Below are 5,022 nucleotides of genomic sequence, written 5' to 3'. Positions count from 1 at the left end.
GGCTTTATTAGAAAGTGAAGCTGGGCCCCCTCTTTCCTTCTCCCAATTGTACCCTTTGGAAGCAGCAGCGTCTTGCTTACAAAGCAGGTAGGTCTGGCTGTAACTGCTGCTTGTGAGACGTCGGGCAAGTTGTTTAATCTCATTATAGCTCAGTGTCCTCATCTGAAAAATGAGGCTCATCATGTACACCTCAAAGGATAGTTGCGAGGAGTAAATAAGAAAATGTGATGGCACTTAGCAGAATGCCTGGCACGTAGCAAGAACTCAATCCTTGCTAGCTGTTATTATTAACCTGGCATGTACTGCCTAGTTTTGTTCATTATCTTTCGCTATTTTATCTCCCTGAAGGCAGGAGGCATGCGGTAACATCTTTCTTCCTCTTGGTGTCTACAGTATGTATATATATTAAGTGCATAAAACAATCCACATGTGGGGACCAGGTGGGGTAACGTCCTGACTGTCTGATCCTTGCTCTTTTCCTCTTGACCTTGCAGGCATGCTGAAGCTTTGTCCATTGCAGAATATTCCAGCTGCATAGAAGCCACGCTGGTGTTAAAATACCCTCCTAGGCCACGGGACTACCCATCCTGCTGTGCTTCTAAGGATGCAGCCCCCCCTTATGATGAAATTGTTTCCTTGGCAGTCTCTTTATCATGCTTAAAACCTAAAGACAATGCCAGGGCTGGTCCCCCTGGGGAAAGGCCAGTGCAGCAGGAGGGTATTTCATGTTCTGAGGTGCAAAAGTATTTAAGCTGAACAAGTCACTTAAATAACGGTGTTATCTGCTGCTTCCCCTTCAGTGTTCCAGACAGATAAAGATAAAATAGCTGAGGCAATTGTGGCGATGGAGTGTCGCTGGCAAATGATCTGAGCACAAAGACCATTTCCAGAGACAGATGGAGTGGAAGCTCTGGTAATGTTTCTTGAATCATGTTTAAAGTGGCACAGTCTGCAAACCAATTCAGCAGGAGTGTGCTCCGAGGGTCCAGGGCCAGCTGAACTTTGAAAATATCAAAGCCCAGCAAAGCTCACCTGTGACAAAGAAAGGAAGCTGTTCCCCAAGTGGCCAGTGTAAGGGTGGGCTGGTGAGGGGAGCATGCTGGTCACTGCCTGGGGAATTCACACGGGACTGGGTGCCGAGCGCACTGTGTAATTACTGGTGAGGCTGGCCGAGCTGCCCTCTGGGCTTGGCTTGATTCCAGAGCCTGGGAAGCAATTGAACAGGTGGGATCAGCTGAGTCCCCTGGGAGACTTCCTCGTTTGCCATTCAGTTTGTTCGGAGACGTTGAGGCAGTGGGTTCTAGGAGCCGGGCACTGTGGAGTTTGAATGTGCTGGCAGCGTCCTTGGGCCCAGTGCCAGCTGCATGGTTGGGAAAGCAGTTGAGGACTTCCCTCTACTCACTCTCAACCTGATAATGAAGAAGGTAATGGGCTTTGAAGGTAAAATGACAACATCTTACAGAACACTTTACAGCCATTGAAAACCATGTTGTAGAAAACTATCTAATGACTTGGGGAAAGGTTCATGACAAATAGCTAAGGGAAAGAGACAGACTACAAAAAAGGACGCAAGTATGCTCCCAGGTTTTGTTTAGAAAAATTACATATAACACACACATAAGCAAAGAAAAAAATAACTGAAGAGACAGGTAAAATGTTATTTAATCTTATTTTCACCTTTAAATCTTTTAAATCTCTTCCAAATTTTCTACAATGGGCATTTATTTCTTTTGTAATGAGCAAAAACAATATTAAAATCATAATCTTCCATTCATATAGTATTTATGCTTTCCAACATTTTTTACACACATCCTTTCATTTGCTCCTTTCTCATAACAGTTCTGTGAATTAAGGAGAACAGTTATTCCCATTTAATAGATCAGGAAACTGAGGTTCAGAGCAAATCAGGGACTTGAATCATACGTTGCCTGGCTTGTAAGTCACCAAGCCAGGGCTAGGGCCTAAATCTCATGGATTCTAGTTTTAGTGTTTTTCCCACCATTTATTAAGGGTTTTGAGACAAGACAGTCAACAGTATCTGCCAGCTTGCAGTTTAGATCCTAACTCATGTCACCTCCCCAGGAATGCTCACTCTGATCCCTTAGTTGAGACCGGATTCCTTTGTGATGTGCTCTGAGTTCATTCTTTTCTGTGCTGTCTCATACAGTAGCTACTAGTTACCTATGGCTATTTAAATTTGAATTGAAGATTATGAAAATTAAATAAAATTAGACATTTGGTTCTTCAATCACATCAGTCACATTCTAAGTGCACGTAAGCCGTATGGGGCTGTACCATATCCACATCCATCCATCACAGAAAGGTCCCGGCAGGGCTGTTCTGGATTGGTTATCTCCCTTTGTGATTGCGCACACATGGATTGCTTCAGTTGTTTTTGGATTCATGTTTCCCGCAGTAAATTTTAAAGTCCACGAGGGCAAGGATCTGACTTGCTTCCCCCCTCCATACCTCCCCCAGCCTGTGTGTAGCCCAGTCTTGACACATGGAAGCTGCTTAATAAATATCTGTTGAATGCTTTCCACCGCTTTGGGATGAAGTCTCGGTGCCTTAGCATGGCTTCTCAGGTCCTGCGTAGAGCAGTCTGGCGCCCTCACCAGACTCCCTCCAACTCTCTTCCTCGTCACCAACCATCCGGTTGCCCCAAATCTCTTTCTGTTCCTTTATTATCCTCTTCCCTCTTGCCACTGAGTTTTCACAGCGCTATTGCCTATGCCTGTCGTACCCTTCCCCCACCACTTCTTCTCCTGGATGACTCTGATCCTTCATGTAAGGGTTAAAGATTTAATGCCCCTCCAGGCAGCCTTCCCTGTCTCCCTGAGTCTGGGTTAGATGCTCCTCCTATGTGCTCTCATAAGACCCTATACTCCCCCCCCCCCCCCCCCGCCCCCTGCCCCGCCATTTAGCCTACTATAATGTAATGGTTTCTTAAGGTCTTTATTCCTCCAGCTAGATTATGGGCTCCATGGGGCAGAGGCTGTGTCTTTTTTACTCAACGTCATATTCCCTTATACCAAGATTAGTGCCTGGCACAAAGTAATCAATTGGTCAAAGAATATTTATTGGGAACCCACTATGTGCCAGAACCATGCCTGGCACCAGGCATACATTAGTGGGCAAAAGAGACATGGTTCTGATCCTGAGGGGCTTCCCTAGTATTTAGAGCCTTGCAGAATGTTTGTTGCATGAATAACAGATTGAGGCTGTATCTGATGAGATTGGCCTGTATCGGGAAGGGTGATTTCTTTGATCCTCGAGCTACAGAAGCAAAGTCGGGGAAGATATAGGAGGGGTCTCTGGATTGAATGGACTCTAGTCACTATAGTTACTGGGGCAGTGGTTTCCATGTCAGGGTGCGGGGGAGACTGGGGTGAGGCATCTCCCAGGAAATGTGTGTTTAAATGATTTGGTGGGGGATGACTCTTTGAGATTTTAAATCCCTACCACCTCTGAAGATCCTCATAGCTAGAGTGTTTCTGATAATAATGGCCACTGGTTATCACACATCTAGTATGTGCTATTTAGAACACTGCCTATTCTAAATGCTTCACACACATGAATTTATCTCATCTTCTTAACCAACCTATAGTGTAGTGCAAGTATCATCCCCATTTTATAGGTGAGAACACAGAGAGGTGAAGCAACTCGTCCAAAGCCACCCAGCTAATGAGTGACAGCATGAGAATTTGAACCTCGGTAGTTCGTCTTTCTGATATGTGTTCTTAATCACTGAGCTAAAGCCTGATGAGAGGGTGCTGCATCTCACAGGTGGGTTGGGGGCAGGAAAAAAAATAAAGATTGAGAACGACTCATATGGAGAGTTGGCTCAGAACTCGGAGATTCCCTCCATCTCAGAGGCTCATGTTCTTGAGCTTTCATTAGTTGGGAGACATAACTGTTACCCATGAAACCATTCAAGAATGTTCCAGAGCAGGTTACAATCCAATGCTACATTTGGTGGTCCAGACTGTGTGTGGGGTCAGAGTGGATAAAAGAACAAGGAGGAGGGATGGATGATGGGGTGGGAGGACCTCAGCGAAGTTGGTTAGAGCTTGGGGGTTGGGGACAAAGTGAGTCTACTTGCATGTTCTAGAAAGGCTTGAGACAATAGTCATAAATTTTTCATGGAGTTACTGAGCCCCTACTGTTTTCCAGACATGGTGCTAAGTGCTGAGTGCATAATGTGAGTAGAACACATCCAATTCCTGCCCTCATGGAGTCTGAGGAGGGGAATGGACAGCAATCATATTATTAAGCAAATGAGCGAATAGCCACACAGGGAAATAACTGATCTAAAGGAAAGAAACATGTTTCCTTGGGAACATATAACAACCAGATCTGGCCAGGGCTGGCTGTGTGTCGGGGAAAGCGTCTCTTCAAAGTAGCGTAAGCTACACAGTCTATGAAGTGATGACCCCCTGATAACTTCATAGACTGCGTGGGAGCCTGACCAATGCGCTGTATGCCTGAAGCTGAGGTAGAATGACATTGTACGAGTAAGTCAACTCTAATTAAATACATATACTGTTTCCCCCCAAATAAGACCTAACCAGAAAATGAGCCCTAGCATGATTTTTCAGGATGACATCCCCTGAACATAAGCCCTAATGCATCTTTTGGAGCAAAAATTAATATAAGACCCGATCTTATTTTCGGGAAACCATATCTATCTATCTATCTATCTATCTATCTATCTATCTATCTATCTATCTATCATCTATCTATCTACCATCTATCTATTGTCATACAATGTGGAATATAGCCTAAAGAAGATAGTCAATAGTATTGTAACAGCTGTATAAGATGTCAGAGGGGTAGTAGCTTGAGGGAGGGGAGTTGTCACTTTGGAAGGGATGTAAATGTCTATTACCTTGCTCATATACCTGAAACTGAAAAATAAAAAAGTACCATAAACTAAGATATGGGTGATGAGTTGGAATTATTTGGTTAAAAGGGATGGCCAAAGGATTCCAGGGAGAGGGTTTAGCACATGCGAAGATCCTG

Source organism: Rhinolophus hipposideros, assembly GCF_964194185.1.
Source record: "Rhinolophus hipposideros genome assembly, chromosome: 15".
Taxonomy (NCBI): Eukaryota; Metazoa; Chordata; class Mammalia; order Chiroptera; family Rhinolophidae; genus Rhinolophus; species Rhinolophus hipposideros.
The sequence above is the reverse complement of the archived record's forward strand: the minus strand, read 5'-3'. Positions refer to the sequence as shown.